Genomic DNA, 13,138 nt, shown 5'->3' with positions numbered 1-13,138 from the left:
ATAAATGCCCTAGAGAAAAAATAATGTGCGAAACAAGGAGAAGGCATGACAGCATGTCGTGAGTAGCAACTTAGACAGAATCATCGAGAGGCCTCCCTGAAAAGATGGCATGTGAGCAGAGCTACTGGAAGCCAGTAGAGAAGGAAATGGCAACCCTCTCCAGTATTCCTGCCTGGGAAATCCCATGGACAGAGGAGCCTGGAGGGCTACAGTCCACGGGGTCACAAAGAGGCAGATGCGACTTAGTGACTAAACCACCACCACGGCCACCACCACCCCTAGACATGAGGCAGGGAGATATCCTGACCCTCTGGGAGGGGAGAGCATTCCAAGCAGAGGGAGCAACAGGTGCAAAGGCCCTGAGGTAGGAAGGTGCTCAGTGTTCAAGGAGCCCAAGAAGACAGTGAGCCGGAAAGAGGAGGCAGCCAGAGAGTGATGAATGATGAGATCAGAGAGACACGGGCATCAGATCATACAAGGACTTGGTCTTTAACTTTGAGTGAACGGGGAAATCATTGGTTTAGGACTACAAGGTAAAATGTAGGGCACATAGTAAACTTGAATTTCAGATGGACAGTGATGTTTTTCTAGTGTAAGGATATCCCAAATATTACATGAGTTATATGTTTAAGTATTTATAGTTTATTTAAAACTGGAATTTAATTGGTTATCCTGTATTTTTATTGGTTAAATCTGGCAACCCGACGTTGGATGGTTTTGAGCAGAGGACTGACATAGTCCGGTAAGTTTTAAACAGGATTTCTCTGGTTGCTGAGGTTAGAAGTGGAAACAGGGGACCTCTTAGGGGCTATTGGGTAATTTGAGAAGATGAGGCTTTTCCAGTGTCAAAGGAATGAACCAACAAATGAATGGATAGATGGGTGGTACTTGAGCCTGACTAGAGGGTAGGGCAAATTGAAGGGAGCCAGGGAGATCATGTTGGAAATGTCTAGAGGGACCAGTCAGAGTGGGGAGCTTTTAGTGTCAGGCAGGGGATTCCTAGTGGCTCAGTTGGTAAAGAATCTGCCTACAGTGTGGGAGACCTGGGTTCCATCCTTGGGTTGGGAAGATCCCCTGGAGGAGGGCATGGCAACCCACACCAGTATTCTTGCCTGGAGAATCCCCATGGACAGAGCACCCTGGTGAGCTGGCTGGTGGGGTTGCAAAGAATCAGACACGGTTAGTCGACTACGCACACAAACAGGAAACCCCGTAGAGGCTTTGGAAGGGGTGAACGAGCTTGCTCTTAGAAGGCCACCCTGCTACCATTGCATCGAGGAAGAGAGAGATGCTACAGGACTCTTCCACCTCTGGTTTAGAGGTGCCGAAGGCATGAACTAGGGCGGGGCCTGTGGGGTTTCCGTTCATTCAGGGACCTAGGCTCTCCCATGCTGTGTCTCTGCCATCCCTGTGTAAATCGCAGATGCAAGATGGAAGCTGCATCAGCCACATCGCATTCCAGTCCACGAGGAGAAGGGACGGTGGAGGAACAGATGCCGAATGTCATATGGCCACGACGCAGAGGTGATGCCCAGTCATCTCCACTTCACTCCAAACCAGCCCCGTGGCCACCCCAGACTCTAAGGCAAGTGGGCCCCTAGCCTGGGGGCTCTGCTCCCTCGACCTCCCCTTCCTCTGGATAAGTCATTGACTCCAGGGTTATCAGCTCCCTCCCTTCATAGCTCAGTTGGTAAAGAATCTGCCTGCAACACAGGAGACCAGGGTTCTATCCCTGGGCCGAGAAGATCCCCTGGAGAAGGAAATGGCAACCCCCTCCAGTATCCTTGCCTGGAGAATCCCATGGACAGAGCAGCCTGGCAGGCTACAGTCCATGGGGTCGCAAGAGTTAGACATGACTTACAGACTAAACCACCACCACCATACGGAGCATAGAATAATAAAGTACATTTAGCTACGCAATACTGGGCTGTAACTGAATATTGGTGAAGAGTGTGGTCCTTCCTGGACAATGTGATTCCCAAGAAGCCGCTCCTTTGTGTGGATGCTTCTCAACCAGGCTTCATGCACTTGTTTTACCCAAAGTTTTCACTTTCATCTCAGGTTCAAAGGATTTGTTAACAAAATAAGCCACTCATTATATACAAATAAATAATACCAATATTAATTAGAGAATTACCTACAGTACTTTGAATATCCTAACATTAAAAGAAAAGAGAAATAGAAACAGCAGAGGATACATCACCAAATTGGGTTTTTGACCAACATCCAGACCCAAACAGCACTGGGAAGTCTCGTGACGCAGCACATCTGGAGTCCAAACTGGGAAAAGGTCCCAGGCAGTGCATCCGCTCCATGGGTGAGACTTCAAAAATTGCAGTTCTGGGTTCCCACTTATAATCCCACAAACTGATATCATCATCAACCTGTGAGCAAATTGCATCTCTGGTTAATGCTGTTTGTTTTGTCATGGAAACTAGGAATATTGTTAAACCTGGGGCTTGGTTGGCCAGACCCCCTCCAGGGGCTCAACAATTTCAGGATATATCTCCTGTCTTATCTCTGGGCTGCAAGTCTTGCAGGCAGTCAGGGCACTCACAGTGAGGGCAGTGTCCAGGCAGGTTAGAAGCAGGGTCAGGGATCTGCTCTGCTTTGTCTCTGAAGCCTAAACAAGACTCTTTATTTAATTTGCCTGTCAGGGCTTTTCCTGCCTGTTCTCGGAGATGAAGGAGCTGAGCTTTGTCCACCCAGCAGCCATGATTGGGAGCCAGGCCATAGCCTTCCTTGGTGCATGGGAGATGCTTAATAGTTTCAACAATGAATGAATGAATAACTGGGTGGATGGGTGGATGAATGGACTGATGGATGGAGAGATCGACTCATCAATAGATGAAAGGATGGAATCTGTCCTCTTCACAGTCTAACACTCTTTCCTGTAGGCTAGGCCAGAGCACCACCCCTGTTGCAAAGCAGGCCGTCTGTCAGCAGGAACATTCTGGGGACTGAGCAGCCAGACGCAGCACCTTCGTGGAGAAAGCGTGGCTGAGAACAGCACTTGGTTTAACATACTTGTTCTCCGTTTGTTTTGCTGTGAGGAGTCTTGCTGGAAAGATGACTCTGACCGTGATCTCTCTAAAATCTGAAAGTTTCCCCCAAGTCCCCGTCTCTGAAGTTTCTGCAGCCTGACGTTGGCTATACTGCTGGGATTGAAGTCAAAGCAGGAGAACAAGTGTCGGTATATGCTCCAGGGTTGTAGCGGGTGGCTCTCTGCGGGGGCAGGCCCTGGGGAGAGGCAGGTCTTCACACCTGCTGGCGCGGCTGGGACTCAGCCCTGACCAGGCAGCAAGTCGGCCCCAGCAGACAGGAGAGGAGGAGCATTCGATGGACCACACACTGGGGTGCTCCAGTCCGCAGCTAGAGCAAGCCAGCCTGCATCTCACAGCAGCCCAGGCTCCATGAACAAGTTAGATGCTTCAGTTTCCCCTCGCATATAAGAGGAAAGGGAAACTGTTAGTCACTCAGTGGTGTCCAGCTCTTTGCAACTCCACGGACTATAGCCCACAAAGGTCCTCTGTCCATGGGATTAGTTAGGGGGCCTCTCTCATAGCTCAGTTGGTAAAGAATTTGCCTGCAGTGCAGGATGCCCAGGTTTGATTCCTGGGTCAGGAAGATCCCCTGCAGAAGGAAATGGCAACCCACTCCAGTATTCTTGCCTGGAGAATCCCATGGACAGAGTGGCCGGGCGGGCTACAGTCCATGCGGTCATAAGAGTCGGACATGACTCAGTGACTAAACCACCACCACCATGGACAGATTACGGAGATTCCTATGGAATTAAGGAGAATCCCATGGACAGATTAAGGAGATTCCCAAGGGATTAAGGAGGATCCCATGGACAGAGGATCTTGGCAGGCGTTCATGGGATCACAAAGAGTCGGACACGACTGAGTGACTAACACTAGGTCAGGTACCAACTCATCACACCAAGTTGCTTTGAGGAAAATGAATACATAAGTAAAAGCTGTGTCTGCATCATCTAAAGGAGACACTGGACTTGTATGGCTCCTCCCAGGCTGCTGTCGAGGTCAGTCCTCAGTCTTTGGTTCTCTCTCTACAACCCCATCATTTACATCACTCGTCTTTCAAAACAGCCCAGGCCCCTGGAGAAAAATAATCTCCCTTTCTGAGTTATCATCTGAAGAAGTTGCTGGAATGTGTGGCGTGAGGCAGGACCATGAAACAGCTTTAAAATCATGGGTCTGCACTCTTGGTAGTGTCCTTTAACAAAATTTTTAAAAAAAACCTCCTTCTTACAAGGGGCTTCCCTGGTGGCTCGGAGGGTAAAGCCTCTGCCTGCAGTGCAGGAGACCTGGGTTCGATCCCTGGGTTGGGAAGATCCCCAGGAGAAGGAAATAGCAACCCACTCTGATACTCTTGCCTGGAAAATCCCATGGAAGGAGAAGCCTGGTAGGCTATAGTCCATGGGGTCGCAAAGAGTTGGACACGACTGAGCGACTTCACTTTCACTGTCATTCTTACAAGAGGATGGGTCCTAGTCAGCAGGTTAGATGCCTGAGAAATAAAGGAGACCCTTTTCCATGGAAATACTGTCATCCTCCTGAGTAACTACCTGCAGGGTGGAGATCAGGCTCCAAGGGCTACAAAGTGAAGGCAGGATCACCGAGCGCTTGGACTCACTCTTCTGTCTGCCCTGAGTTGAAAGGGAAGGACTGAGGGTTATTTTTTTTTTTTTTTAGACCATCTCTGAAACCTGGTGATTACAAAAAATGACCGCCCTCTGCCCCCTCCTTCAGAAAAGGATGGCCACAAGGTGTGGGCAGAGGTCATAGTGAGGATGGACTCGATAGGATACCTTGCCTTTGGCCAGATGCTTGAGACAGAGAGACAGACAGAGACAGAGAGAGAATCCCGTAAGGAGTAACAGAGAGCTTTCACCCAAGCAGCCATCCGAGATCCGTCAGAAGTTATTCCTCTGCCAGTCTGAGGTGAGCTGGTTGTCCATCTGACCGATTTCCAGTGAATTAACAGGCGCTTTCCATTGAAACCCCTGTGCATTATCCTGGCCTCCTGCCCCATCCGAGGCCGAGCACGGATCCTACTGCGGCAGGAATGCCTCTTCACTTCCCTCATTTGCCTCACTTCCTGTGAGTCCCTCAAGGGCAGGCACCTCCCCACCCTCCACCCCCACTTCCGCCTGGTGCCTCCATCACCACAGCCCTCTGATGATGAGCGCGACCTTAAAATCTGTTATTTAACCCGGAAACACTGGCGGTGGGCGTGGGGCTAACCTGATGGGAGGGTTGGAAAAACAAGTAAACCAGAACTGTCTTGAGCACTAGGAGTCACGATCACTCTATTTGTAGTGGACGATCAAATGTTGGTGGGATTACTAAAGTCACTTACAAAACATTCATTCAAAAAATTAATAAAATATAATTTTTTTAAATTTGGTGAAAACTAGGGAATTGCCTGGTGGTTTCCCTAATTTTGATTTAAAATTGAGAAAAAAAAAAAATTCCCTGCTGGTTTCGGGCTTACCTGATAGCTCAGTTGGTAAAGAATCCGCCTGCAATGCAGGAGACCCCAGTTCAATTCCTTGGCCAGGAAGATCCCCTCAAGAAGGGATAGGCTTCCCACTCTAGTGTTCTTGGGCTGCCCTGTGGCTCAGCTGGGAAAGAATTTGCCCACACTGAGGGAGACCTGGGTTTGATCCCTGGGTTGGGAAGATCCCCTGGAGAAGGGAAAGGCTACCCACTCCAATATTCTGGTCCATGGGGTTGCAAAGAGTTGGACACAACTGAGTGACTTTCACTTCACTTCACTTGTGATTTCAATGGTTAGGACTCTGCTCCCTCACTGCCAAAGGCCAGGGTTTCATCTCTGGTTGGGGATCTAAGATACCACAAGTCTCATGGCGTGGCTAAAAAAAAAAAAATAAAAGAAAGTAAAAATTTAGAAAGGAAAATAAAGGACTTCCCTGTGGTACAGTTAATGAGAGTCTGTCTGTATATGCAGGGGACACAGGTTCAACCCCTGGTTTAGGAATCTCCCACAAGTGTCCCTCATGCAACAATTACTGACACTTGCGGGCCCCAGAGTCAGTGCTCTGTAAGAAGCCCAAGCACTGCAACTAGAGAGCAGTCCCCACTCTCTGCAACTAGAGAAAGCCCAGGCCCCGCTACAAAGACTCAGCACAGCCAAAAGTAAAATAGATAAATTATTTTTTTAAGTAAAATAAAACCTTTGACAGGATTGGCCCATTTCCTGTCAATTGTATGGTGTGGGTATCTCTCAGTTGAGACAGGGCTTTCCATGACAAACCTGGGCAACAGGAATCACCCCACGGAGTGCCCCAAGTCTACAGATAGGCTGTTGGCATGGCGCCCGGCACAGAGCAAGCCCTCACAATGCCTGCTTCCCTGCAGGCAAACGGACACACTTGGTTAACCCGCTCATGTGGTTGAGGTCAAAGATGGTGTCGTGGGTTGAACTGCATCTCCTAAAAAGATAAATTCAAGTCCTAACTCCCTTAACTGGGAAAATGACTTTATTTGGAAATAGGATAATAGGGTCTTTGAGGAAGTACTCAAGGTGAGATGAGGTTATACCGGATTAGGGTGGAGCTTGAATCCAATGACTGACATCCATATAAGAAGAGGGAAATTTGGACCCTGACATTGACCCAGAGCAAAAATCTATGTGAAGACCAAAGCAGAGGTTGGAATAATGTATCTATTGATGCAAGCCAAAGAATGTGGATTATGGCCAGCAACCAGCAGAAGTTAGGAGAGAGGCATGGATCAGATTATTCCCCAGACTTTCTAATAGGAACAAATAAAATGATGATATCTTCATTTTTTATTTCCCACTTCCAAATTGGACCGAGGAGCCTGGTGGACTACAGTTCATGGGGTCACAAAGAGTCAGGCACAACTGAGCGACTTCTCTTCACTTCTTCACCAAATTGTGAAAGAATAGGTTTCTCTTGTTGTAAACCACTCAGCTTGTGGCAATTTTTGCCCAAGGAAACTAATAGAGATGGCACACGTTCCTTATGAATAAGAATACAAATGGTAGCGTACACTTCACCTGGCAGACCCCGCTCTTCCCTCTCACTGCTCCTGCCTCTGCAGCCCCCGTTCCAGCTACACTGCTCTGAGCTGCACCTGCCCCAGCCACGTGGACTTACTCGCGGTTCAAGAACCTGCTCTGCCATCTCCTAATTCTGTGCCTTTGTACACGCTGTCCCCTCTGCGCTGGTCTTTCAGATTCTTGGTCGGTAGCTAACTCCGAAACAGAGCAGGATCCTCTGGTCCTCGCCTGGCCATGTCCTGCACCTGCCTTCTGGCTGTGGAGAAACTTTAACCAAAGAATAAGTTTCATCAGAGAAGTAAGAAAATATAAGAGCAAAGACAGTCAAACAGGACAAAACAATAATAGCTTAGTCAGTAGGCAAAGTCAAGGACCTTTAACTCCTTCTCAAGGGCTGTGGATCATATTCTGATAATATCTGAGCTGCTCTGTAGAGACTGGAACCCCCACCAGACGGAAGGATTTAACCACATAATGACCAGGCTGAAGCCATGACATAAGCAGCCGCAATTCCCAGAACTGGCCTCAAGGAAATGGGAAGAAACTTAGCCTGGAACTGAAGATCAACTGTACTTAAAGCAATCGAGAGGATGCTGGTCAGACCACTGCATGACCAATTTCCAGATGACCGTGAGAGCTGACTGCGCCGTTTCTGCACGGAGCCACCTCCTTCTCTCCATAAAAGCTCTTGCCCCCAATGTCAGTGGGGAGAGTTGGCCTTTGGACAGGTGTCCACCCTCCATCCCCACCCTCTGGTTGCCTGCATCCAAAACAAAGCAAACTTTCTTTTCCACCAACTTGCCTCTTTATTAGCTTTGGAGTTGCAAGCAGACAGACCCCACTTTTGGTTACAACTCCCTGGAAACCATCTGTAAGCCGCTCAGGGGCAGCTGAAGCTCTGTGACATCTACAGAATGCTCTGCTTTCTCTCCTGGTGGCTTTGTCACAACCTCTATTCTGGTCTATCCACTCCTGTGAGTGTTGGGTGCTTCCAGGACCTGTGCCCTCCTCCTCTCTGAACCCGGGGTGCCCAGCAGGGTGCTAGGCACAGAGTAGAGACACAATAAAAATTCAAATGAGAGAAAGCCCAGAGTGCCATTTCTTGAGGGAAGCTAAGGCTAGCAAGGTAGGTTTGAGCCAGATTGGGAAGGGTCTGAGACGCCACGAAGAGACGTTTGGACCTTCTCTGGCAGACTGCTAAGAGCCTGTGGAAGTTTCTTATCTGTGGCCTTAAAAGACATGTACTATGGAACAACGGACCCTACAGTAGTGCAGAAGACGGACAGACCCTACAGTAGCGGAGGCATCCACAAGCTCAGCCGGGAGGCACTTGTCTGTCCAGGTGAGAGGCGGCAGGTGAATGAAGTAGGATGGAGGTGATCCAGACTGACTCCGGAGGTGTGTCTGAGGTCCAATCAGGCGTCTTCATGGCCAGATTGTTGGGCACAATAATGGACAAAAGGAACCCCGGAGAACTCTGTGGTTTCTGGTTTGTGAATATAGTAGGTGATAGTGTCATTTATCTGAGGCGATCACTCAGAAGAAGAGCGTGTTTGGGGGACAGACTAAAGGCATCCAGAAAGTGAATTTTGTTTTGGACATGCCTGGAGATTTCCAGAAGGCTGTTGTATAAGTGATTCTAGAGCTGAGGGAGAGAGCTAGTTGAAGATATTGGGGTTGGTCAAAAAGTTCCTTTGGGTTTCTCCATAATCCAGTACAGAAAAACCAGAACGAACTCTTTGGCCAACCCAATACAACAGTGGGAGGTGTCAAGAGGTACAGCTAGGGAATGGCAGAAAGGGTGGATGAAGTCTTCCAAGGAGAGTGTACAATGCAAGGCAAAGTCAGCTGCCAACAGACCCCTGAAGACACCACAGCAAGCCAGAAGACCTCCGTAAGGCTCTTTCTGGATGCCCTTGCTCTGAACCAGCATGGAAGCGGCCCATCATTGTTCTGAGTGTGTCTGTCCCCAGGGCCCTCTCGGCTGCCTCAGGGACAGTGCTCCTACAGGGAACCAGTTTTTCAGTCTGCCATCTCTCCAAATTATTTTCCCATTTGCTAATAATATTCAAACACAAAAAACTCTGGCTCACTAGCTTGGAGTTTCATGTGATGAAAATCCATATTCACCTTGAAAGGGAGTGTTTCAGACAACACATCTTTATTTGATCACACTCCATTATGCCCTCAGCACCTTCCCCGCTATGAGAAGAAAGGCTCAGCCCAAGGTTTTGGAGGCCATTGTTCAGGGTCCTTCAGTCCCTGGAACACAGTAACCGCAAGAAGAGACCGATTAAAAATGGATGAATGTGCTGTACTGGATGTCTTGCAGTCAAGGATATTTATGAAGAGAAAAGAGCAAGGAGGAGGGGGAGGTGTCATTGCTAATGTTTTTCTTTATAATTATTAAGTGGAGAAAATTGGTGAAGAAATTGGAGGAAGGGACAGGGTGACTGAGACAAAATTAAAGACTTGCATTAAGAAGCAAGGCAAGCAGAGATGAGATGGTGCAGACAAATGGTCTTTTTAGGCTTGTGTCATGTGGAGGACAGCACACAATAAGCCATGGAGGATAGCGCGGTAAAAGCAAAAAAGACTTCCACATAGGCAGCTTCGCCCAAGGCCTGGCCAGCCCAGGTTTGAATGATGAGGCTGTTTGGACTAGCTGGAGGCCAGTAGCAGAGACTTACGTAACAAAACAAAGAAGTCTCAGCTTATCTGCCTTCCCTACAGAAAAGAGAAGGCTTCCTACACATTTTAACTTTTGTGGCCACGGAGTAAGTTTGTGCAGGTGCTGTGTTGTGACTGGGGCTTCCCTGATGACTCAGATAGCGAAGAATCTGCCCAAAATGCACAAGACCCAGGTTTGATCCTGAGTCAGGAAGATCCCCTGATGAAGGGCATGGCAACCCCCTCCAGTATTCTTGCCTGGAGAATTCCATGGACAGAGGAGCCTGGCGAGCTACAGTCTATTGGGTCACAGACAGTTGGACATGACCAAGTAACTAACATTTTACTTTCTGTGTCGTGGTTACCACCAAAAGAAATGCGTGTTTCCCAGTAAGAAATGAATTTAAATGCCAATAAAAAACAAAACAAAGTCATCCCCCCACCTCCAAACACAAACACACACACACACACACACACACACACACACACACACACATTGAACCCTGAAACAAACCAATATTTTTATGATCTTGTAAGATCAATAGACTTTCCCCCTCCAAAACAAAAAGGAATGTGTAGTGAATTAAAAGCAAATCTACATACTTTCTAAAACTACTGAAGTATCATAAACTCAGAATATGAAAACGTTTTTCAAAGCAGGCCTGAAGCAAACAAAGATTGCATTGGGTTTGAGACATGCTTCATAAAATATACCATACTCCTATGCTATTGTGAGCAGACAACTGAAATTTTGTTGATTAAATCCCTATAGAAACCAGAATATATGCATCTAGGATGAGGAATTGGTTGAGTTTTACAACCTGTATTTTCTCTGAAACAGATGGGCTTTTGGCAAATTAGCTCAGTGGGTAGAGCTTACGGAGCAGCAGAGCCAAGACTGGGGCTACGGTGGCTTCCAGAGCGGAGCGGTCACTGTTTTGTTTGGGACCTTGAACTCAAAGACCACCAGGGACACGAAGACTGTGTTCCCTGTGAGGTGGAGCTGATAGGAAAGTCCTTTTTCAAAGCACGTAATCCATCCCACAGCACAGAGCCTGCTGGGTTCCCCAGCAGCACAGAAGTTTGCGATGTTCACTGTTCATCAGAATCACCCAGGGGAGCTTTGTAAATCTATCGACACTCAGGCCTCACCCAGAGCTGCAGACCCAGTGGCCGGAGGCGGTTATGCGAACCGGGAGCCTGCGGTGCCCATGTGCCATCACTGCCAGACGCTGCCCTGCCCATCCGAGCTGGTGGTTGAGTCCCCTGCTTCCAGTCCATTTCTTCCTGGCTCAGGGATCGCCGTCACTACCCCTAGTCCTCAAGCGTCTACAGATGGTGTAAACGCCTAGTCACACCAAAAGCTACAGACAGACAGGCACTGTCTCTGAGCAAAGAGAGATATGACCTGATACGTTACAAACCTGACCCTGCAGGCAGGATGGCAGAAGGACTGAAGAGGGAGCCTGGGGGCGAGCAGTCCAGTGGGCACACGACCAAGGTCGGCTCTCAGGGCCACGGGGGCCGGGGCCGGGCGGGACTGGAAGCACACAGGCGGGAGTGAGTGTGAGATTAAACCAAGGCACGTGTTGAGTATTAGGAAGGGGAAAGGGCAAGGAAAGAGGTGAGGGCAAACTCACAAGATGGGAAAAGAAGGTTACTAGAGACAAGATTAAAGAAGAAGGCCAGCTGGCTGGGGGAAGGAGAAAGCATCCTTCAGCCTGGAGGGTTTGCCTCCCTTCTCATCCACAGTCCCGGAGGAGCCGCCATTAGACCCAGTGGTCGGGACTCCTGCTGCAGTAATCTGCCTTTGTGTCTAGACTCCGAGCTGCTGAGGAGCAGGAACTGGTCGGTCATCTTTTTCTAGCCTCAGCACCCAGCACGTACGCACGAGACAGGCACGCAACACATTTGTGCTACAAAAATGAGTGACATAATGGAACGGGGAACAACCTCACCGGGAAATCTCACTGTTGTCAAGCCAGCTTCATGACAAAGACTTCCACTAAACAGGAGCCAAAATGCCTTATTCACCTGGGCTGCGAATGGCTCACCAGACGCAGTGACTCCAGCGACTTCCTCGGGGCGGCAGTGCTAATGAGGAAAGGTTTTCCGGCATGAAGCCTCGAGTGTTGGTGCAGGGTGTGTCCCCCAGGGCAGGCAGTCTCCGACAAAAGCTCTTGTCCCTGGGCGGTGCCATCTTCCCGGGTGCCGGGGGGTGGGAGGGCTGAGACAGAGCCTGGTCTGCCGCGTCTTTGTCACAGACGCGGTGGGATGGGGTGGGCTGGGGGAGGTGGCCGAGCAAGGGGTGAAACGGACCAGCGTATCCTGGGGAAATGGGGTTACACCCGTTCGGCTCAACCACACAGAAAACTCTCTCTGGAGGCATGACAACGGTGCTGATAGCTCCAGAAGCAGTAATTTCCGAGTGCACAGGGAAACAGATTCTAAGGTTCTGTCAGAACTGCCAGTCTTTGCTTTCAGATCTGCCTGCAACACCCATTTCCGTTCCCCAAGCTCCCTGAAATGATACACTGAATATGGTTAATTAATCAGTCAATCAATAGCCAGTGATGCTCAGACAGCTGCTAGATGCCCACCAGACAGGAATCTACCAGCGTGCAAACTGGGGAGGGGGGCGGGTCATTCAGACCAGGGGACCGCTGACCCCAGATGTGCCTGGGGCAGCGTTTAACCAGACACTCCATCCCCACCCTCCGCACAGACACTTTCTAAGTAGCTTGATCCCTCCTGTACCAAGAAATTGATCATGTCAGTTACAGTTCTATTTTTCAAATAAAATCTCCCTGTGTGTCTTTGTATTGTGAGGGAGTTCTCTCTTCTCACCATCATCAACCCACACCGTCTCCCATGGGGGACAGGACCTCATCGCCAATTAGAAGCCTGAGAGGCAGGCTTCTCTGTCTTCAGTGCTGTGAAGGCTTCATTTTCACATTTCTCTTTGGCTGGAAGTGTTAACTCGCAGTTCCCAGGAGTTCAGAGTGGGTTTTCCTCTCCATCTCTAGGAAATTCAGTATAAGTCTGGACTCGTTTTCCCTGCCTTGAAGATTTTCCTTTTCCATTGCTTATTTCCTTCATGCTAGAAGTTAGCAAAATTCCATGCTGGGTAGTGTCTACAGACAACACTACTGTCGACAGCTTGGGAGGGTAAAACAGAAAGAAAGAGGAAGAAGAGAAATACAGAACAGACCAACAGGAAAAGGACTAAAGGCCAGAGGGAGCTGTTGAAATGCTTTTGGAAACAACCTATTACCTCCTGTTGTCTGCTATGGGCTTTTGTTTTCAATGTCTTGAACTCAGTCACCACGTTATTTATTCAGCTCTCCGACCCTGATTTTGCTTTCAAGTTACCTGATACATGTCTAAGCACACTCCC

Source organism: Dama dama, chromosome 28 (assembly GCF_033118175.1).
Source record: "Dama dama isolate Ldn47 chromosome 28, ASM3311817v1, whole genome shotgun sequence".
NCBI lineage: Eukaryota > Metazoa > Chordata > Mammalia > Artiodactyla > Cervidae > Dama > Dama dama.
The sequence above is the reverse complement of the archived record's forward strand: the minus strand, read 5'-3'. Positions refer to the sequence as shown.